Source organism: Ambystoma mexicanum, chromosome 1p (assembly GCF_040938575.1).
Source record: "Ambystoma mexicanum isolate Mex_15411 chromosome 1p, UKY_AmexF1_1, whole genome shotgun sequence".
Classification (NCBI taxonomy): Eukaryota; Metazoa; Chordata; class Amphibia; order Caudata; family Ambystomatidae; genus Ambystoma; species Ambystoma mexicanum.
The window spans coordinates 1,024,734,494-1,024,756,594 of NC_090921.1; the positions used below are offsets into that span (position 1 = coordinate 1,024,734,494).

Here is a 22,101-nt window from a genome sequence, read left to right on the forward strand (position 1 = left end):
ACCAGCGACCTAAGGATGCCTGTTTTACCACTACAGTCCTCCGCTCTACCAACTGAGCTATCGAAGGCTTGGCAAATCAGTCTCTAGCAAGCTCGATACGAGCTTCCACTTCAACCTTCGACATTCAAACATCTCTTGCAATTCGTGCAAAATACTACAAATTTGGCTTGTGACGTTCCCGAATTGAGTAAAAGCACATCAGTTCCCAATTAAAAAAATGACCCCCTCCGCAGTCTCCCGCATGTTAATGACCACTATACTAAGTGGGAAAAGTTGAAAGGCGGCGCCTCACAGGCCATCTCCTGAGAGTATTCAGCCGTGTTGGGCCTTGACAATATTTTAATATCTTAGATGGTGTATAGTGTTCTCTCATTTCCCTTGAGAAATCAAGATTGTCAAGGGGATTCTGCTGTTTTGCCAGTTCATAGCAAGAGACGGGGATCCAAAACACCTCACAGGAAACCAACGAAGATTGGTGTCGGACAGAAAAATAACGTGGCCACAGCCTCAAAGCAAAAGGCATCTATTTTCAGTGATGAAATATAATATAATTATAAATTGTCTGTTATTTTACTTTCCAAGTATTTTACTTTCCAAGTATTCAATAAAATTTGCATTTGGCAAAAGTCCTTCGAGCCGGATTTGAACCAGCGACCTAAGGATGCCTGTTTTACCACTACAGTCTGAGCTATCGAAGGCTTGGCAAATCATTCTCTAGCAAACTCAATACGAGCTTCCACTTCAACCGTCAACTTGTAAACATCTCTTGCAATTCGTGCAAAATACTACAAATTTGGCTTGTGAGGTTCACGAATTGAGTAAAAGCACATCAGTTCCCAATTAAAAAAATGACCGCCTCCGCAGTCTCCCGCATGTTACTGACCACCATACTAAGGAGGAAAAGTTGAAAGGCGGCGCCTCACAGGCCATCTCCTCAGAGTATTCAGCCGTGTTGCGCCTTGACAATATTTTAATATCTTGGATGGTGTATAGTGTTCTCTCATTTCCCTTGAGAAATCAAGATTGTCAAGGGGATTCTGCTGTTTTGCCAGTTCATAGCAAGAGATGGGGATCCAAAATACCTGACAGGAAACCAATGAAGATTCGTGTTGGACAGAAATATAACGTGGCCACAGCCTCAAAGCAAAAGGCATCTATTTTCAGTGATGAAATATAATATAATTATAAATTGTCTGTTATTTTACTTTCCAAGTATTCAATAAAATGTGCATTTGGCAAGAGTCCTTAGAGCCGGATTTGAACCAGCGACCTAAGGATGCCTGTTTTACCACTACAGACCTCCGCTCTACCAACTGAGCTATCGAAGGCTTGGCAAATCAACTCTAGCAAACTCAATACGAGCTTCCACTTCAACCGTCGACTTGTAAACATCTCTTGCAATTCGTGCAAAATACTACAAATTTGGCTTGTGAGGTTCCCGAATTGAGTAAAAGCACATCAGTTCCCAATTAAAAAAATGACCCCCTCCACAGTCGCCCGCATGTTACTGACCACCATACTAAGGGGGAAAAGTTGAAAGGCGGCACCTCACAGGCCATCTCCTCAGAGTATTCAGCCGCGTTGGGCCTTGACAATATTTTAATATCTTGGATGGTGTATAGTGTTCTCTCATTTCTCTTGAGAAATCAAGATTGTCAAGGGGATTCTGCTGTTTTGCAAGTTCATAGCAAGAGATGGGGATCCAAAACACCTCACAGGAAACCAATGAAGATTCGTGTTGGACAGAAAAATAACGTGGTCACAGCCTCAAAGCAAAAGGCATCTATTTTCAGTGATGAAATATAATATAATTATAAATTGTCTGTTATTTTACTTTCCAAGTATTTTACTTTCCAAGTATTCAATAAAATGTGCATTTGGCAAAAGTCCTTCGAACCGGATTTGAACCAGCGACCTAAGGATGCCTGTTTTACCACTACAGTCCTCAGCTCTACCAACTGAGCTATCGAAGGCTTGGCAAATCAGTCTCTAGCAAGCTCAATACGAGCTTCCACTTCAACCTTCGACATTCAAACATCTCTTGCAATTCGTGCAAAATACTACAAATTTGGCTTGTGAGGTTCCCGAATTGAGTAAAAGCACATCAGTTCACAATTAAAAAAATGAACCCCTCCGCAGTCTCCCGCATGTTACTGACCACCATACAAAGGAGGAAAAGTTGAAAGGCGGCGCCTCACAGGCCATCTCCTCAGAGTATTCATCAGTGTTCGGCCTTGACAATATTTTAATATCTTGGATGGTGTATAGTGTTCTCCCATTTCCCTTGAGAAATCAAGATTGTCAAGGGGATTCTGCTGTTTTGTCAGTTCATAGCAATAGATGGGGATCCAAAATACCTCACAGGAAACCAACGAAGATTGGTGTCGGACAGAAAAATAACGTGGCCACAGCCTCAAAGCAAAAGGCATCTATTTTCAGTGATGAAATATAATATAATTATAAATTGTCTGTTATTTTACTTTCCAAGTATTTTACTTTCCAAGTATTCAATAAAATGTGCATTTGGCAAAAGTCCTTCGAGCCGGTTTTGAACCAGCGACCTAAGGATGCCTGTTTTACCACTACAGTCCTCCGCTCTACCAACTGAGCTATCGAAGGCTTGGCAACTTGTTCTCTAGCAAACTCAATACGAGCTTCGACTTCAACCGTCGACTTGTAAACATCTCTTGCAATTCGTGCAAAATACTACAAATTTGGCTTGTGACGTTCCCGAATTGAGTAAAAGCACATCAGTTCCCAATTAAAAAAATGACCCCCTCCGCAGTCTCCCGCATGTTACTGACCACCATACAAAGGAGGAAAAGTTGAAAGGCGGCGCCTCACAGGCCATCTCCTCATAGTATTCATCAGTGTTCGGCCTTGACAATATTTTAATATCTTGGATGGTGTATAGTGTTCTCCCATTTCCCTTGAGAAATCAAGATTGTCAAGGGGATTCTGCTGTTTTGTCAGTTCATTGCAAGAGATGGGGATCCAAAATACCTCACAGGAAACCAACGAAGATTGGTGTCGGACAGAAAAATAACGTGGCCACAGCCTCAAAGCAAAAGGCATCTATTTTCAGTGATGAAATATAATATAATTATAAATTGTCTGTTATTTTACTTTCCAAGTATTTTACTTTCCAAGTATTCAATAAAATGTGCATTTGGCAAAAGTCCTTCGAGACGGATTTGAACCAGCGACCTAAGGATGCCTGTTTTACCACTACAGTCCTCCGCTCTACCAACTGAGCTTTCGAAGGCTTGGCAAATCATTCTCTAGCAAATCATTCTCTAGCAAACTCAATACGAGCTTCCACTTCAACCGTCGACTTGTAAACATCTCTTGCAATTCGTGCAAAATACTACAAATTTGGCTTGTGACGTTCCCGAATTGAGTAAAAGCACATCAGTTCCCAATTAAAAAAATGACCCCCTCCGCAGTCTCCCGCATGTTACTGACCACCATACTAAGGGGGAAAAGTTGAAAGGCGGCGCCTCACAGGCCATCTCCTCAGAGTATTCAGCCGTGTTGGGCCTTGACAATATTTTAATATCTTGGATGGTGTATACTGTTCTCTCATTTCCCTTGAGAAATCAAGATTGTCAAGGGGATTCTGCTGTTTTGCCAGTTCATAGCAAGAGATGGGGATCCGAAACACCTCACAGGAAACCAATGAAGATTGGTGTTGGACAGAAACATAACGTGGCCACAGCCTCAAAGCAAAAGGCATCTATTTTCAGTGATGAAATATAATATAATTATAAATTGTCTGTTATTTTATTTTCCAAGTATTTTACTTTCCAAGTATTCAATAAAATTTGCATTTGGCAAAATTCCTTCGAGCCGGATTTGAACCAGCGACCTAAGGATGCCTGTTTTACCACTACAGTCCTCCGCTCTACCAACTGAGCTTTCGAAGGCTGGGCAAATCATTCTCTAGCAAACTCAATACGAGCTTCCACTTCAACCGTCGACTTGTAAACATCTCTTGCAATTCGTGCAAAATACTACAAATTTGGCTTGTGAGGTTCCCGAATTGAGTAAAAGCACATCAGTTCACAATTAAAAAAATGACCCCCTCCGCAGTCTCCCGCATGTTAATGACCACTATACTAAGGGGGAAAAGTTGAAAGGCGGCGCCTCACAGGCCATCTCCTCAGAGTATTCAGCCGTGTTGGGCCTTGACAATATTTTAATATCTTGGATGGTGTATAGTGTTCTCTCATTTCCCTTGAGAAATCAAGATTGTCAAGGGGATTCTGCTGTTTTGCCAGTTCATAGCAAGAGATGGGGATCCAAAATACCTGACAGGAAACCAATGAAGATTCGTGTTGGACAGAAATATAACGTGGCCACAGCCTCAAAGCAAAAGGCATCTATTTTCATTGATGAAATATAATATAATTATAAATTGTCTGTTATTTTACTTTCCAAGTATTCAATAAAATGTGCATTTGGCAAGAGTCCTTAGAGCCGGATTTGAACCAGCGACCTAGGGATGCCTGTTTTACCACTACAGACCTCCGCTCTACCAACTGAGCTATCGAAGGCTTGGCAAATCAACTCTAGCAAACTCAATACGAGCTTCCACTTCAACCGTCGACTTGTAAACATCTCTTGCAATTCGTGCAAAATACTACAAATTTGGCTTGTGAGGTTCCCGAATTGAGTAAAAGCACATCAGTTCCCAATTAAAAAAATGACCCCCTCCGCAGTCGCCCGCATGTTACTGACCACCATACTAAGGGGGAAAAGTTGAAAGGCGGCACCTCACAGGCCATCTCCTCAGAGTATTCAGCCGCGTTGGGCCTTGACAATATTTTAATATCTTGGATGGTGCATAGTGTTCTCTCATTTCTCTTGAGAAATCAAGATTGTCAAGGGGATTCTGCTGTTTTGCAAGTTCATAGCAAGAGATGGGGATCCAAAACACCTCACAGGAAACCAATGAAGATTCGTGTTGGACAGAAAAATAACGTGGTCACAGCCTCAAAGCAAAAGGCATCTATTTTCAGTGATGAAATATAATATAATTATAAATTGTCTGTTATTTTACTTTCCAAGTATTTTACTTTCCAAGTATTCAATAAAATGTGCATTTGGCAAAAGTCCTTCGAGCCGGATTTGAACCAGCGACCTAAGGATGCCTGTTTTACCACTACAGTCCTCCGCTCTACCAACTGAGCTTTCGAAGGCTTGGCAAATCATTCTCTAGCAAACTCAATACGAGCTTCCACTTCAACCGTCGACTTGTAAACATCTCTTGCAATTCGTGCAAAATACTACAAATTTGGCTTGTGAGGTTCCCGAATTGAGTAAAAGCACATCAGTTCCCAATTAAAAAAATGACCCCCTCCGCAGTCTCCCGCATGTTAATGACCACCATACTAAGGGGGAAAAGTTGAAAGGCGGCGCCTCACAGGCCATCTCCTCAGAGTATTCAGCCGTGTTCGGCCTTGACAATATTTTAATATCTTGGATGGTGTATAGTGTTCTCCCATTTCCCTTGAGAAATCAAGATTGTCAAGGGGATTCTGCTGTTTTGTCAGTTCATAGCAAGAGATGGGGATCCAAAATACCTCACAGGAAACCAACGAAGATTGGTGTCGGACAGAAAAATAACGTGGCCACAGCCTCAAAGCAAAAGGCATCTATTTTCAGTGATGAAATATAATATAATTATAAATTGTCTGTTATTTTACTTTCCAAGTATTTTACTTTCCAAGTATTCAATAAAATGTGCATTTGGCAAAAGTCCTTCGAGCCGGATTTGAACCAGCGACCTAAGGATGCCTGTTTTACCACTACAGTCCTCCGCTCTACCAACTGAGCTATCGAAGGCTTGGCAAATTGTTCTCTAGCAAACTCAATACGAGCTTCCACTTCAACCGTCGACTTGTAAACATCTCTTGCAATTTGTGCAAAATACTACAAATTTGGCTTGTGACGTTCCCGAATTGAGTAAAAGCACATCAGTTCCCAATTAAAAAAATGACCCCCTCCGCAGTCTCCCGCATGTTACTGACCACCATACAAAGGAGGAAAAGTTGAAAGGCGGCGCCTCACAGGCCATCTCCTCATAGTATTCATCAGTGTTCGGCCTTGACAATATTTTAATATCTTGGATGGTGTATAGTGTTCTCCCATTTCCCTTGAGAAATCAAGATTGTTAAGGGGATTCTGCTGTTTTGTCAGTTCATAGCAAGAGATGGGGATCCAAAATACCTCACAGGAAACCAACGAAGATTGGTGTCGGACAGAAAAATAACGTGGCCACAGCCTCAAAGCAAAAGGCATCTATTTTCAGTGATGAAATATAATATAATTATAAATTGTCTGTTATTTTACTTTCCAAGTATTTTACTTTCCAAGTATTCAATAAAATGTGCATTTGGCATAAGTCCTTCGAGCCGGATTTGAACCAGCGACCTAAGGATGCCTGTTTTACCACTACAGTCCTCCGCTCTACCAACTGAGCTATCGAAGGCTTGGCAAATCGTTATCTAGCAAACTCAATACAAGCTTCCACTTCAACCGTCGACTTGTAAACATCTCTTGCAATTCGTGCAAAATACTACAAATTTGGCTTGTGACGTTCCCGAATTGAGTAAAAGCACATCAGTTCCCAATTAAAAAAATGACCCCCTCCACAGTCGCCCGCATGTTACTGACCACCATACTAAGGGGGAAAAGTTGAAAGGCGGCGCCTCACAGGCCATCTCCTCAGAGTATTCAGCCGTGTTGCGCCTTGACAATATTTTAATATCTTGGATGGTGTATACTGTTCTCTCATTTCCCTTGAGAAATCAAGATTGTCAAGGGGATTCTGCTGTTTTGCCAGTTCATAGCAAGAGATGGGGATCCGAAACACCTCACAGGAAACCAATGAAGATTGGTGTTGGACAGAAACATAACGTGGCCACAGCCTCAAAGCAAAAGGCATCTATTTTCAGTGATGAAATATAATATAATTATAAATTGTCTGTTATTTTATTTTCCAAGTATTTTACTTTCCAAGTATTCAATAAAATTTGCATTTGGCAAAAGTCCTTCGAGCCGGATTTGAACCAGCGACCTAAGGATGCCTGTTTTACCACTACAGACCTCCGCTCTACCAACTGAGCTATCGAAGGCTTGGCAAATCAACTCTAGCAAACTCAATACGAGCTTCCACTTCAACCGTCGACTTGTAAACATCTCTTGCAATTCGTGCAAAATACTACAAATTTGGCTTGTGAGGTTCCCGAATTGAGTAAAAGTACATCAGTTCCCAATTAAAAAAATGACCCCCTCCGAAGTCGCCCGCATGTTACTGACCACCATACTAAGGGGGAAAAGTTGAAAGGCGGCGCCTCACAGGCCATCTCCTCAGAGTATTCAGCCGTGTTGGGCCTTGACAATATTTTAATATCTTGGATGGTGTATACTGTTCTCTCATTTCCCTTGAGAAATCAAGATTGTCAAGGGGATTCTGCTGTTTTGCCAGTTCATAACAAGAGATGGGGATCCGAAACACCTCACAGGAAACCAATGAAGATTGGTGTTGGACAGAAACATAACGTGGCCACAGCCTCAAAGCAAAAGGCATCTATTTTCAGTGATGAAATATAATATAATTATAAATTGTCTGTTATTTTATTTTCCAAGTATTTTACTTTCCAAGTATTCAATAAAATTTGCATTTGGCAAAAGTCCTTCGAGCCGGATTTGAACCAGCAACCTAAGGATGCCTGTTTTACCACTACAGTCCTCCGCTCTACCAACTGAGCTTTCGAAGGCTTGGCAAATCATTCTCTAGCCAACTCAATACGAGCTTCCACTTCAACCGTCGACTTGTAAACATCTCTTGCAATTCGTGCAAAATACTACAAATTTGGCTTGTGAGGTTCCCGAATTGAGTAAAAGCACATCAGTTCCCAATTAAAAAAATGACCCCCTCCGCAGTCTCCCGCATGTTAATGACCACTATACTAAGGGGGAAAAGTTGAAAGGCGGCGCCTCACAGGCCATCTCCTCAGAGTATTCAGCCGTGTTGGGCCTTGACAATATTTTAATATCTTGGATGGTGTATAGTGTTCTCTCATTTCCCTTGAGAAATCAAGATTGTCAAGGGGATTCTGCTGTTTTGCCAGTTCATAGCAAGAGATGGGGATCCAAAATACCTGACAGGAAACCAATGAAGATTCGTGTTGGACAGAAATATAACGTGGCCACAGCCTCAAAGCAAAAGGCATCTATTTTCAGTGATGAAATATAATATAATTATAAATTGTCTGTTATTTTACTTTCCAAGTATTTTACTTTCCAAGTATTCAATAAAATGTGCATTTGGCAAAAGTCCTTAGAGCCGGATTTGAACCAGCGACCTAAGGATGCCTGTTTCACCACTACAGGCCTCCACTCTACCAACTGAGCTATCGAAGGCTTGGCCAATCATCTCTAGCAAACTCAATACGAGCTTCCACTTCAACCGTCGACTTGTAAACATCTCTTGCAATTCGTGCAAAATACTACAAATTTGGCTTGTGAGGTTCCCGAATTGAGTAAAAGCACATCAGTTCCCAATTAAAAAAATGACCCCCTCCACAGTCGCCCGCATGTTACTGACCACCATACTAAGGGGGAAAAGTTGAAAGGCGGCACCTCACAGGCCATCTCCTCAGAGTATTCAGCCGCGTTGGGCCTTGACAATATTTTAATATCTTGGATGGTGTATAGTGTTCTCTCATTTCTCTTGAGAAATCAAGATTGTCAAGGGGATTCTGCTGTTTTGCCAGTTCATAGCAAGAGATGGGGATCCAAAACACCTCACAGGAAACCAATGAAGATTCGTGTTGGACAGAAAAATAACGTGGTCACAGCCTCAAAGCAAAAGGCATCTATTTTCAGTGATGAAATATAATATAATTATAAATTGTCTGTTATTTTACTTTCCAAGTATTTTACTTTCCAAGTATTCAATAAAATGTGCATTTGGCAAAAGTCCTTCGAACCGGATTTGAACCAGCGACCTAAGGATGCCTGTTTTACCACTACAGTCCTCCGCTCTACCAACTGAGCTATCGAAGGCTTGGCAAATCAGTCTCTAGCAAGCTCAATACGAGCTTCCACTTCAACCTTCGACATTCAAACATCTCTTGCAATTCGTGCAAAATACTACAAATTTGGCTTGTGACGTTCCCGAATTGAGTAAAAGCACATCAGTTCCCAATTAAAAAAATGACCCCCTCCGCAGTCTCCCGCATGTTAATGACCACTATACTAAGTGGGAAAAGTTGAAAGGCGGCGCCTCACAGGCCATCTCCTGAGAGTATTCAGCCGTGTTGGGCCTTGACAATATTTTAATATCTTAGATGGTGTATAGTGTTCTCTCATTTCCCTTGAGAAATCAAGATTGTCAAGGGGATTCTGCTGTTTTGCCAGTTCATAGCAAGAGACGGGGATCCAAAACACCTCACAGGAAACCAACGAAGATTGGTGTCGGACAGAAAAATAACGTGGCCACAGCCTCAAAGCAAAAGGCATCTATTTTCAGTGATGAAATATAATATAATTATAAATTGTCTGTTATTTTACTTTCCAAGTATTTTACTTTCCAAGTATTCAATAAAATTTGCATTTGGCAAAAGTCCTTCGAGCCGGATTTGAACCAGCGACCTAAGGATGCCTGTTTTACCACTACAGTCTGAGCTATCGAAGGGTTGGCAAATCATTCTCTAGCAAACTCAATACGAGCTTCCACTTCAACCGTCGACTTGTAAACATCTCTTGCAATTCGTGCAAAATACTACAAATTTGGCTTGTGAGGTTCACGAATTGAGTAAAAGCACATCAGTTCCCAATTAAAAAAATGACCGCCTCCGCAGTCTCCCGCATGTTACTGACCACCATACTAAGGAGGAAAAGTTGAAAGGCGGCGCCTCACAGGCCATCTCCTCAGAGTATTCAGCCGTGTTGCGCCTTGACAATATTTTAATATCTTGGATGGTGTATAGTGTTCTCTCATTTCCCTTGAGAAATCAAGATTGTCAAGGGGATTCTGCTGTTTTGCCAGTTCATAGCAAGAGATGGGGATCCAAAATACCTGACAGGAAACCAATGAAGATTCGTGTTGGACAGAAATATAACGTGGCCACAGCCTCAAAGCAAAAGGCATCTATTTTCAGTGATGAAATATAATATAATTATAAATTGTCTGTTATTTTACTTTCCAAGTATTCAATAAAATGTGCATTTGGCAAGAGTCCTTAGAGCCGGATTTGAACCAGCGACCTAAGGATGCCTGTTTTACCACTACAGACCTCCGCTCTACCAACTGAGCTATCGAAGGCTTGGCAAATCAACTCTAGCAAACTCAATACGAGCTTCCACTTCAACCGTCGACTTGTAAACATCTCTTGCAATTCGTGCAAAATACTACAAATTTGGCTTGTGAGGTTCCCGAATTGAGTAAAAGCACATCAGTTCCCAATTAAAAAAATGACCCCCTCCACAGTCGCCCGCATGTTACTGACCACCATACTAAGGGGGAAAAGTTGAAAGGCGGCACCTCACAGGCCATCTCCTCAGAGTATTCAGCCGCGTTGGGCCTTGACAATATTTTAATATCTTGGATGGTGTATAGTGTTCTCTCATTTCTCTTGAGAAATCAAGATTGTCAAGGGGATTCTGCTGTTTTGCAAGTTCATAGCAAGAGATGGGGATCCAAAACACCTCACAGGAAACCAATGAAGATTCGTGTTGGACAGAAAAATAACGTGGTCACAGCCTCAAAGCAAAAGGCATCTATTTTCAGTGATGAAATATAATATAATTATAAATTGTCTGTTATTTTACTTTCCAAGTATTTTACTTTCCAAGTATTCAATAAAATGTGCATTTGGCAAAAGTCCTTCGAACCGGATTTGAACCAGCGACCTAAGGATGCCTGTTTTACCACTACAGTCCTCAGCTCTACCAACTGAGCTATCGAAGGCTTGGCAAATCAGTCTCTAGCAAGCTCAATACGAGCTTCCACTTCAACCTTCGACATTCAAACATCTCTTGCAATTCGTGCAAAATACTACAAATTTGGCTTGTGAGGTTCCCGAATTGAGTAAAAGCACATCAGTTCACAATTAAAAAAATGACCCCCTCCGCAGTCTCCCGCATGTTACTGACCACCATACAAAGGAGGAAAAGTTGAAAGGCGGCGCCTCACAGGCCATCTCCTCAGAGTATTCATCAGTGTTCGGCCTTGACAATATTTTAATATCTTGGATGGTGTATAGTGTTCTCCCATTTCCCTTGAGAAATCAAGATTGTCAAGGGGATTCTGCTGTTTTGTCAGTTCATAGCAATAGATGGGGATCCAAAATACCTCACAGGAAACCAACGAAGATTGGTGTCGGACAGAAAAATAACGTGGCCACAGCCTCAAAGCAAAAGGCATCTATTTTCAGTGATGAAATATAATATAATTATAAATTGTCTGTTATTTTACTTTCCAAGTATTTTACTTTCCAAGTATTCAATAAAATGTGCATTTGGCAAAAGTCCTTCGAGCCGGTTTTGAACCAGCGACCTAAGGATGCCTGTTTTACCACTACAGTCCTCCGCTCTACCAACTGAGCTATCGAAGGCTTGGCAACTTGTTCTCTAGCAAACTCAATACGAGCTTCGACTTCAACCGTCGACTTGTAAACATCTCTTGCAATTCGTGCAAAATACTACAAATTTGGCTTGTGACGTTCCCGAATTGAGTAAAAGCACATCAGTTCCCAATTAAAAAAATGACCCCCTCCGCAGTCTCCCGCATGTTACTGACCACCATACAAAGGAGGAAAAGTTGAAAGGCGGCGCCTCACAGGCCATCTCCTCATAGTATTCATCAGTGTTCGGCCTTGACAATATTTTAATATCTTGGATGGTGTATAGTGTTCTCCCATTTCCCTTGAGAAATCAAGATTGTCAAGGGGATTCTGCTGTTTTGTCAGTTCATTGCAAGAGATGGGGATCCAAAATACCTCACAGGAAACCAACGAAGATTGGTGTCGGACAGAAAAATAACGTGGCCACAGCCTCAAAGCAAAAGGCATCTATTTTCAGTGATGAAATATAATATAATTATAAATTGTCTGTTATTTTACTTTCCAAGTATTTTACTTTCCAAGTATTCAATAAAATGTGCATTTGGCAAAAGTCCTTCGAGACGGATTTGAACCAGCGACCTAAGGATGCCTGTTTTACCACTACAGTCCTCCGCTCTACCAACTGAGCTTTCGAAGGCTTGGCAAATCATTCTCTAGCAAACTCAATACGAGCTTCCACTTCAACCGTCGACTTGTAAACATCTCTTGCAATTCGTGCAAAATACTACAAATTTGGCTTGTGACGTTCCCGAATTGAGTAAAAGCACATCAGTTCCCAATTAAAAAAATGACCCCCTCCGCAGTCTCCCGCATGTTACTGACCACCATACTAAGGGGGAAAAGTTGAAAGGCGGCGCCTCACAGGCCATCTCCTCAGAGTATTCAGCCGTGTTGGGCCTTGACAATATTTTAATATCTTGGATGGTGTATACTGTTCTCTCATTTCCCTTGAGAAATCAAGATTGTCAAGGGGATTCTGCTGTTTTGCCAGTTCATAGCAAGAGATGGGGATCCGAAACACCTCACAGGAAACCAATGAAGATTGGTGTTGGACAGAAACATAACGTGGCCACAGCCTCAAAGCAAAAGGCATCTATTTTCAGTGATGAAATATAATATAATTATAAATTGTCTGTTATTTTATTTTCCAAGTATTTTACTTTCCAAGTATTCAATAAAATTTGCATTTGGCAAAAGTCCTTCGAGCCGGATTTGAACCAGCGACCTAAGGATGCCTGTTTTACCACTACAGTCCTCCGCTCTACCAACTGAGCTTTCGAAGGCTGGGCAAATCATTCTCTAGCAAACTCAATACGAGCTTCCACTTCAACCGTCGACTTGTAAACATCTCTTGCAATTCGTGCAAAATACTACAAATTTGGCTTGTGAGGTTCCCGAATTGAGTAAAAGCACATCAGTTCACAATTAAAAAAATGACCCCCTCCGCAGTCTCCCGCATGTTAATGACCACTATACTAAGGGGGAAAAGTTGAAAGGCGGCGCCTCACAGGCCATCTCCTCAGAGTATTCAGCCGTGTTGGGCCTTGACAATATTTTAATATCTTGGATGGTGTATAGTGTTCTCTCATTTCCCTTGAGAAATCAAGATTGTCAAGGGGATTCTGCTGTTTTGCCAGTTCATAGCAAGAGATGGGGATCCAAAATACCTGACAGGAAACCAATGAAGATTCGTGTTGGACAGAAATATAACGTGGCCACAGCCTCAAAGCAAAAGGCATCTATTTTCATTGATGAAATATAATATAATTATAAATTGTCTGTTATTTTACTTTCCAAGTATTCAATAAAATGTGCATTTGGCAAGAGTCCTTAGAGCCGGATTTGAACCAGCGACCTAGGGATGCCTGTTTTACCACTACAGACCTCCGCTCTACCAACTGAGCTATCGAAGGCTTGGCAAATCAACTCTAGCAAACTCAATACGAGCTTCCACTTCAACCGTCGACTTGTAAACATCTCTTGCAATTCGTGCAAAATACTACAAATTTGGCTTGTGAGGTTCCCGAATTGAGTAAAAGCACATCAGTTCCCAATTAAAAAAATGACCCCCTCCGCAGTCGCCCGCATGTTACTGACCACCATACTAAGGGGGAAAAGTTGAAAGGCGGCACCTCACAGGCCATCTCCTCAGAGTATTCAGCCGCGTTGGGCCTTGACAATATTTTAATATCTTGGATGGTGCATAGTGTTCTCTCATTTCTCTTGAGAAATCAAGATTGTCAAGGGGATTCTGCTGTTTTGCAAGTTCATAGCAAGAGATGGGGATCCAAAACACCTCACAGGAAACCAATGAAGATTCGTGTTGGACAGAAAAATAACGTGGTCACAGCCTCAAAGCAAAAGGCATCTATTTTCAGTGATGAAATATAATATAATTATAAATTGTCTGTTATTTTACTTTCCAAGTATTTTACTTTCCAAGTATTCAATAAAATGTGCATTTGGCAAAAGTCCTTCGAGCCGGATTTGAACCAGCGACCTAAGGATGCCTGTTTTACCACTACAGTCCTACGCTCTACCAACTGAGCTTTCGAAGGCTTGGCAAATCATTCTCTAGCAAACTCAATACGAGCTTCCACTTCAACCGTCGACTTGTAAACATCTCTTGCAATTCGTGCAAAATACTACAAATTTGGCTTGTGAGGTTCCCGAATTGAGTAAAAGCACATCAGTTCCCAATTAAAAAAATGACCCCCTCCGCAGTCTCCCGCATGTTAATGACCACCATACTAAGGGGGAAAAGTTGAAAGGCGGCGCCTCACAGGCCATCTCCTCAGAGTATTCAGCCGTGTTCGGCCTTGACAATATTTTAATATCTTGGATGGTGTATAGTGTTCTCCCATTTCCCTTGAGAAATCAAGATTGTCAAGGGGATTCTGCTGTTTTGTCAGTTCATAGCAAGAGATGGGGATCCAAAATACCTCACAGGAAACCAACGAAGATTGGTGTCGGACAGAAAAATAACGTGGCCACAGCCTCAAAGCAAAAGGCATCTATTTTCAGTGATGAAATATAATATAATTATAAATTGTCTGTTATTTTACTTTCCAAGTATTTTACTTTCCAAGTATTCAATAAAATGTGCATTTGGCAAAAGTCCTTCGAGCCGGATTTGAACCAGCGACCTAAGGATGCCTGTTTTACCACTACAGTCCTCCGCTCTACCAACTGAGCTATCAAAGGCTTGGCAAATTGTTCTCTAGCAAACTCAATACGAGCTTCCACTTCAACCGTCGACTTGTAAACATCTCTTGCAATTCGTGCAAAATACTACAAATTTGGCTTGTGACGTTCCCGAATTGAGTAAAAGCACATCAGTTCCCAATTAAAAAAATGACCCCCTCCGCAGTCTCCCGCATGTTACTGACCACCATACAAAGGAGGAAAAGTTGAAAGGCGGCGCCTCACAGGCCATCTCCTCATAGTATTCATCAGTGTTCGGCCTTGACAATATTTTAATATCTTGGATGGTGTATAGTGTTCTCCCATTTCCCTTGAGAAATCAAGATTGTTAAGGGGATTCTGCTGTTTTGTCAGTTCATAGCAAGAGATGGGGATCCAAAATACCTCACAGGAAACCAACGAAGATTGGTGTCGGACAGAAAAATAACGTGGCCACAGCCTCAAAGCAAAAGGCATCTATTTTCAGTGATGAAATATAATATAATTATAAATTGTCTGTTATTTTACTTTCCAAGTATTTTACTTTCCAAGTATTCAATAAAATGTGCATTTGGCATAAGTCCTTCGAGCCGGATTTGAACCAGCGACCTAAGGATGCCTGTTTTACCACTACAGTCCTCCGCTCTACCAACTGAGCTATCGAAGGCTTGGCAAATCGTTATCTAGCAAACTCAATACAAGCTTCCACTTCAACCGTCGACTTGTAAACATCTCTTGCAATTCGTGCAAAATACTACAAATTTGGCTTGTGACGTTCCCGAATTGAGTAAAAGCACATCAGTTCCCAATTAAAAAAATGACCCCCTCCGCAGTCTCCCGCATGTTACTGACCACCATACTAAGGGGGAAAAGTTGAAAGGCGGCGCCTCACAGGCCATCTCCTCAGAGTATTCAGCCGTGTTGCGCCTTGACAATATTTTAATATCTTGGATGGTGTATACTGTTCTCTCATTTCCCTTGAGAAATCAAGATTGTCAAGGGGATTCTGCTGTTTTGCCAGTTCATAGCAAGAGATGGGGATCCGAAACACCTCACAGGAAACCAATGAAGATTGGTGTTGGACAGAAACATAACGTGGCCACAGCCTCAAAGCAAAAGGCATCTATTTTCAGTGATGAAATATAATATAATTATAAATTGTCTGTTATTTTATTTTCCAAGTATTTTACTTTCCAAGTATTCAATAAAATTTGCATTTGGAAAAAGTCCTTCGAGCCGGATTTGAACCAGCGACCTAAGGATGCCTGTTTTACCACTACAGACCTCCGCTCTACCAACTGAGCTATCGAAGGCTTGGCAAATCAACTCTAGCAAACTCAATACGAGCTTCCACTTCAACCGTCGACTTGTAAACATCTCTTGCAATTCGTGCAAAATACTACAAATTTGGCTTGTGAGGTTCCCGAATTGAGTAAAAGTACATCAGTTCCCAATTAAAAAAATGACCCCCTCCGCAGTCGCCCGCATGTTACTGACCACCATACTAAGGGGGAAAAGTTGAAAGGCGGCGCCTCACAGGCCATCTCCTCAGAGTATTCAGCCGTGTTGGGCCTTGACAATATTTTAATATCTTGGATGGTGTATACTGTTCTCTCATTTCCCTTGAGAAATCAAGATTGTCAAGGGGATTCTGCTGTTTTGCCAGTTCATAACAAGAGATGGGGATCCGAAACACCTCACAGGAAACCAATGAAGATTGGTGTTGGACAGAAACATAACGTGGCCACAGCCTCAAAGCAAAAGGCATCTATTTTCAGTGATGAAATATAATATAATTATAAATTGTCTGTTATTTTATTTTCCAAGTATTTTACTTTCCAAGTATTCAATAAAATTTGCATTTGGCAAAAGTCCTTCGAGCCGGATTTGAACCAGCGACCTAAGGATGCCTGTTTTACCACTACAGTCCTCCGCTCTACCAACTGAGCTTTCGAAGGCTTGGCAAATCATTCTCTAGCCAACTCAATACGAGCTTCCACTTCAACCGTCGACTTGTAAACATCTCTTGCAATTCGTGCAAAATACTACAAATTTGGCTTGTGAGGTTCCCGAATTGAGTAAAAGCACATCAGTTCCCAATTAAAAAAATGACCCCCTCCGCAGTCTCCCGCATGTTAATGACCACTATACTAAGGGGGAAAAGTTGAAAGGCGGCGCCTCACAGGCCATCTCCTCAGAGTATTCAGCCGTGTTGGGCCTTGACAATATTTTAATATCTTGGATGGTGTATAGTGTTCTCTCATTTCCCTTGAGAAATCAAGATTGTCAAGGGGATTCTGCTGTTTTGCCAGTTCATAGCAAGAGATGGGGATCCAAAATACCTGACAGGAAACCAATGAAGATTCGTGTTGGACAGAAATATAACGTGGCCACAGCCTCAAAGCAAAAGGCATCTATTTTCAGTGATGAAATATAATATAATTATAAATTGTCTGTTATTTTACTTTCCAAGTATTTTACTTTCCAAGTATTCAATAAAATGTGCATTTGGCAAAAGTCCTTAGAGCCGGATTTGAACCAGCGACCTAAGGATGCCTGTTTTACCACTACAGACCTCCACTCTACCAACTGAGCTATCGAAGGCTTGGCCAATCATCTCTAGCAAACTCAATACGAGCTTCCACTTCAACCGTCGACTTGTAAACATCTCTTGCAATTCGTGCAAAATACTACAAATTTGGCTTGTGAGGTTCCCGAATTGAGTAAAAGCACATCAGTTCCCAATTAAAAAAATGACCCCCTCCACAGTCGCCCGCATGTTACTGACCACCATACTAAGGGGGAAAAGTTGAAAGGCGGCACCTCACAGGCCATCTCCTCAGAGTATTCAGCCGCGTTGGGCCTTGACAATATTTTAATATCTTGGATGGTGTATAGTGTTCTCTCATTTCTCTTGAGAAATCAAGATTGTCAAGGGGATTCTGCTGTTTTGCCAGTTCATAGCAAGAGATGGGGATCCAAAACACCTCACAGGAAACCAATGAAGATTCGTGTTGGACAGAAAAATAACGTGGTCACAGCCTCAAAGCAAAAGGCATCTATTTTCAGTGATGAAATATAATATAATTATAAATTGTCTGTTATTTTACTTTCCAAGTATTTTACTTTCCAAGTATTCAATAAAATGTGCATTTGGCAAAAGTCCTTCGAACCGGATTTGAACCAGCGACCTAAGGATGCCTGTTTTACCACTACAGTCCTCCGCTCTACCAACTGAGCTATCGAAGGCTTGGCAAATCAGTCTCTAGCAAGCTCAATACGAGCTTCCACTTCAACCTTCGACATTCAAACATCTCTTGCAATTCGTGCAAAATACTACAAATTTGGCTTGTGAGGTTCCCGAATTGAGTAAAAGCACATCAGTTCACAATTAAAAAAATGACCCCCTCCGCAGTCTCCCGCATGTTACTGACCACCATACAAAGGAGGAAAAGTTGAAAGGCAGCGCCTCACAGGCCATCTCCTCAGAGTATTCATCAGTGTTCGGCCTTGACAATATTTTAATATCTTGGATGGTGTATAGTGTTCTCCCATTTCCCTTGAGAAATCAAGATTGTCAAGGGGATTCTGCTGTTTTGTCAGTTCATAGCAAGAGATGGGGATCCAAAATACCTCACAGGAAACCAACGAAGATTGGTGTCGGACAGAAAAATAACGTGGCCACAGCCTCAAAGCAAAAGGCATCTATTTTCAGTGATGAAATATAATATAATTATAAATTGTCTGTTATTTTACTTTCCAAGTATTTTACTTTCCAAGTATTCAATAAAATGTGCATTTGGCAAAAGTCCTTCGAGCCGGTTTTGAACCAGCGACCTAAGGATGCCTGTTTTACCACTACAGTCCTCCGCTCTACCAACTGAGCTATCGAAGGCTTGGCAAATTGTTTTCTAGCAAACTCAATACGAGCTTCCACTTCAACCGTCGACTTGTAAACATCTCTTGCAATTCGTGCAAAATACTACAAATTTGGCTTGTGACGTTCCCGAATTGAGTAAAAGCACATCAGTTCCCAATTAAAAAAATGACCCCCTCCGCAGTCTCCCGCATGTTACTGACCACCATACAAAGGAGGAAAAGTTGAAAGGCGGCGCCTCACAGGCCATCTCCTCATAGTATTCATCAGTGTTCGGCCTTGACAATATTTTAATATCTTGGATGGTGTATAGTGTTCTCCCATTTCCCTTGAGAAATCAAGATTGTTAAGGGGATTCTGCTGTTTTGTCAGTTCATAGCAAGAGATGGGGATCCAAAATACCTCACAGGAAACCAACGAAGATTGGTGTCGGACAGAAAAATAACGTGGCCACAGCCTCAAAGCAAAAGGCATCTATTTTCAGGGATGAAATATAATATAATTATAAATTGTCTGTTATTTTACTTTCCAAGTATTTTACTTTCCAAGTATTCAATAAAATGTGCATTTGGCAAAAGTCCTTCGAGCCGGATTTGAACCAGCGACCTAAGGATGCCTGTTTTACCACTACAGTCCTCCGCTCTACCAACTGAGCTATCGAAGGCTTGGCAAATCGTTATCTAGCAAACTCAATACGAGCTTCCACTTCAACCGTCGACTTGTAAACATCTCTTGCAATTCGTGCAAAATACTACAAATTTGGCTTGTGACGTTCCCGAATTGAGTAAAAGCACATCAGTTCCCAATTAAAAAAATGACCCCCTCCGCAGTCTCCCGCATGTTACTGACCACCATACTAAGGGGGAAAAGTTGAAAGGCGGCGCCTCACAGGCCATCTCCTCAGAGTATTCAGCCGTGTTGGGCCTTGACAATATTTTAATATCTTGGATGGTGTATACTGTTCTCTCATTTCCCTTGAGAAATCAAGATTGTCAAGGGGATTCTGCTGTTTTGCCAGTTCATAGCAAGAGATGGGGATCCGAAACACCTCACAGGAAACCAATGAAGATTGGTGTTGGACAGAAACATAACGTGGCCACAGCCTCAAAGCAAAAGGCATCTATTTTCAGTGATGAAATATAATATAATTATAAATTGTCTGTTATTTTATTTTCCAAGTATTTTACTTTCCAATTATTCAATAAAATTTGCATTTGGCAAAAGTCCTTCGAGCCGGATTTGAACCAGCGACCTAAGGATGCCTGTTTTACCACTACAGACCTCCGCTCTACCAACTGAGCTATCGAAAGCTTGGCAAATCAACTCTAGCAAACTCAATACGAGCTTCCACTTCAACCGTCGACTTGTAAACATCTCTTGCAATTCGTGCAAAATACTACAAATTTGGCTTGTGAGGTTCCCGAATTGAGTAAAAGCACATCAGTTCCCAATTAAAAAAATGACCCCCTCCGCAGTCGCCCGCATGTTACTGACCACCATACTAAGGGGGAAAAGTTGAAAGGCGGCACCTCACAGGCCATCTCCTCAGAGTATTCAGCCGCGTTGGGCCTTGACAATATTTTAATATCTTGGATGGTGTATAGTGTTCTCTCATTTCTCTTGAGAAATCAAGATTGTCAAGGGGATTCTGCTGTTTTGCAAGTTCATAGCAAGAGATGGGGATCCAAAACACCTCACAGGAAACCAATGAAGATTCGTGTTGGACAGAAAAATAACGTGGTCACAGCCTCAAAGCAAAAGGCATCTATTTTCAGTGATGAAATATAATATAATTATAAATAGTCTGTTATTTTACTTTCCAAGTATTTTACTTTCCAAGTATTCAATAAAATGTGCATTTGGCAAAAGTCCTTCGAGCCGGATTTGAACCAGCGACCTAAGGATGCCTGTTTTACCACTACAGTCCTCCGCTCTACCAACTGAGCTATCGAAGGCTTGGCAAATCGTTTTATAGCAAACTCAATACGAGCTTCCACTTCAACCTTCGACCTTCAAACATCTCTTGCAATTCGTGCAAAATACTACAAATTTGGCTTGTGAGGTTCCCGAATTGAGTCAAAGCACATCAGTTCACAATTAAAAAAATGACCCCCTCTGCAGTCTCCCGCATGTTACTGACCACCATACAAAGGAGGAAAAGTTGAAAGGCGGCGCCTCACAGGCCATCTCCTCAGAGTATTCATCAGTGTTCGGCCTTGACAATATTTTAATATCTTGGATGGTGTATACTGTTCTCTCATTTCCCTTGAGAAATCAAGATTGTCAAGGGGATTCTGCTGTTTTGCCAGTTCATAACAAGAGATGGGGATCCGAAACACCTCACAGGAAACCAATGAAGATTGGTGTTGGACAGAAACATAACGTGGCCACAGCCTCAAAGCAAAAGGCATCTATTTTCAGTGATGAAATATAATATAATTATAAATTGTCTGTTATTTTACTTTCCAAGTATTCAATAAAATGTGCATTTGGCAAAAGTCCTTAGAGCCGGATTTGAACCAGCGACCTAAGGATGCCTGTTTTACCACTACAGACCTCCACTCTACCAACTGAGCTATCGAAGGCTTGGCCAATCATCTCTAGCAAACTCAATACGAGCTTCCACTTCAACCGTCGACTTGTAAACATCTCTTGCAATTCGTGCAAAATACTACAAATTTGGCTTGTGAGGTTCCCGAATTGAGTAAAAGCACATCAGTTCCCAATTAAAAAAATGACCCCCTCCACAGTCGCCCGCATGTTACTGACCACCATACTAAGGGGGAAAAGTTGAAAGGCGGCACCTCACAGGCCATCTCCTCAGAGTATTCAGCCGCGTTGGGCCTTGACAATATTTTAATATCTTGGATGGTGTATAGTGTTCTCTCATTTCTCTTGAGAAATCAAGATTGTCAAGGGGATTCTGCTGTTTTGCCAGTTCATAGCAAGAGATGGGGATCCAAAACACCTCACAGGAAACCAATGAAGATTCGTGTTGGACAGAAAAATAACGTGGTCACAGCCTCAAAGCAAAAGGCATCTATTTTCAGTGATGAAATATAATATAATTATAAATTGTCTGTTATTTTACTTTCCAAGTATTTTACTTTCCAAGTATTCAATAAAATGTGCATTTGGCAAAAGTCCTTCGAACCGGATTTGAACCAGCGACCTAAGGATGCCTGTTTTACCACTACAGTCCTCCGCTCTACCAACTGAGCTATCGAAGGCTTGGCAAATCAGTCTCTAGCAAGCTCAATACGAGCTTCCACTTCAACCTTCGACATTCAAACATCCCTTGCAATTCGTGCAAAATACTACAAATTTGGCTTGTGAGGTTCCCGAATTGAGTAAAAGCACATCAGTTCACAATTAAAAAAATGACCCCCTCCGCAGTCTCCCGCA

The 22,101-nt window shown here is 41.5% G+C and overlaps 6 non-coding genes across 6 annotated transcripts; all 6 read right to left on the bottom strand.

Annotated features, from left to right (window-relative positions):
- Nucleotides 1-5,761: 5,761 nt before the first annotated feature.
- On the bottom strand, nucleotides 5,762-5,847 carry TRNAY-GUA (transfer RNA tyrosine (anticodon GUA)). The gene is given in 2 exon segments: nucleotides 5,762-5,797; nucleotides 5,811-5,847. It is a non-coding gene; the product is annotated as a tRNA-Tyr (tRNA).
- A 560-nt stretch (nucleotides 5,848-6,407) lies between these two features.
- TRNAY-GUA (transfer RNA tyrosine (anticodon GUA)) lies at nucleotides 6,408-6,493 on the bottom strand. Its single transcript is given in 2 exon segments — nucleotides 6,408-6,443; nucleotides 6,457-6,493. It is a non-coding gene; the product is annotated as a tRNA-Tyr (tRNA).
- An 8,261-nt stretch (nucleotides 6,494-14,754) lies between these two features.
- On the bottom strand, nucleotides 14,755-14,840 carry TRNAY-GUA (transfer RNA tyrosine (anticodon GUA)). The gene is given in 2 exon segments: nucleotides 14,755-14,790; nucleotides 14,804-14,840. It is a non-coding gene; the product is annotated as a tRNA-Tyr (tRNA).
- A 560-nt stretch (nucleotides 14,841-15,400) lies between these two features.
- TRNAY-GUA (transfer RNA tyrosine (anticodon GUA)) lies at nucleotides 15,401-15,486 on the bottom strand. Its single transcript is given in 2 exon segments — nucleotides 15,401-15,436; nucleotides 15,450-15,486. It is a non-coding gene; the product is annotated as a tRNA-Tyr (tRNA).
- A 3,788-nt stretch (nucleotides 15,487-19,274) lies between these two features.
- On the bottom strand, nucleotides 19,275-19,360 carry TRNAY-GUA (transfer RNA tyrosine (anticodon GUA)). Its single transcript is given in 2 exon segments — nucleotides 19,275-19,310; nucleotides 19,324-19,360. It is a non-coding gene; the product is annotated as a tRNA-Tyr (tRNA).
- Nucleotides 19,361-20,565: 1,205 nt separating this feature from the next.
- On the bottom strand, nucleotides 20,566-20,651 carry TRNAY-GUA (transfer RNA tyrosine (anticodon GUA)). Its single transcript is given in 2 exon segments — nucleotides 20,566-20,601; nucleotides 20,615-20,651. It is a non-coding gene; the product is annotated as a tRNA-Tyr (tRNA).
- Nucleotides 20,652-22,101: the final 1,450 nt, after the last annotated feature.